This window comes from Myodes glareolus, chromosome 1, assembly GCF_982192425.1.
Source record: "Myodes glareolus chromosome 1, mMyoGla1.1, whole genome shotgun sequence".
In the NCBI taxonomy this organism is placed as follows: domain Eukaryota; kingdom Metazoa; phylum Chordata; class Mammalia; order Rodentia; family Cricetidae; genus Myodes; species Myodes glareolus.
The window spans coordinates 71,236,750-71,237,765 of record NC_142026.1 but is presented as its reverse complement, the minus strand read 5'-3'; the positions used below and the strand labels follow the sequence as shown (position 1 = coordinate 71,237,765).

Below are 1,016 nucleotides of genomic sequence, written 5' to 3'. Positions count from 1 at the left end.
TATATCCAGATCCACAGGCAGCAGGAAGAGAGAGATGACACTGGGCATGACTTGAGCATTTGAAACCTCAAAGCCCATGCCCAGTGGCACATTTCCTCCATCAAGGCCATACCTACTCCAACAAGGTAACACCTCCTAATCCCTCTTGTCAAGTACCACCACTCCCTAAAGACCTACGTTCAAATATATGAGCCTATGGGGACCGTTCCAATCACCATAGGTAGAAAATTAAAGAGTAGGCAAAAGATTTTGAACTCACTCTAATGAGATTGCTTTGTGGGTAAAAGTGACTGTGACCCACCTTGATGATCTAGTTGAGTTCAATCCCCAGAACATAGATGGTAGAATTATTGGATAACCAACTCCCACAAGTTATCCTTTGACCCACACACACATACAGTGTGGTGCATGCACACACTCTCACACATACATAAAGAAATGTAAGAAAATGAGTAAAATAGTGCTCACTTTGGCAGCACATATACTAAAATTGAAATGATACAGGAAAAAATTAGCATGGCCCCATGCAAGAATGGCACTCAAATTCAAGAAGCATTCCATATTTTAGCACCCAAGGTTCAGCATCTTGTTACTCCACGAGTCCCGCAGCACAGATGCCATCATGTTGCTCTGAAGAAACAACAAACAAAGTAAAACAGAGAGGAGGCTGCAGAATATGCCAAATTTTTGGCCAAGAGAATGAAGAAATCCAAAGAAAAGTGCCAGGAACAGATCCCCAAAAGATGTAGGCTGTCCTTGCTGAGAGCTTCTACTTCTGAGTCTGAGCCCAGTCAAAAATAAGTCTTTAATGGTAATAAATAAATAACCATATCTTGAAAAAATGAATGAAATAAGGTAGCCATTAACAAGAAAGGATCTTTAGACCATGTTAAGTAAGTAAAGGCAGCAATTGTTTTTATTATTAAGGAAAATTAATTAAAGATAAAAACACAAAATGCACTTAGCTATATGCTCTGGTAAATTTTATGAAATAGGAATTATATTTTAATAAATAT

The 1,016-nt window shown here is 38.4% G+C and overlaps 1 non-coding gene across 1 annotated transcript; it reads left to right on the top strand.

The window, feature by feature from the left end:
* The first annotated feature begins 460 nt into the window (after positions 1–460).
* LOC125395574 (U6 spliceosomal RNA) lies at positions 461–567 on the top strand. The gene has a single exon (XR_007230598.1). It is a non-coding gene; the product is annotated as a U6 spliceosomal RNA (small nuclear RNA).
* The last annotated feature ends 449 nt before the right edge of the window (positions 568–1,016 follow it).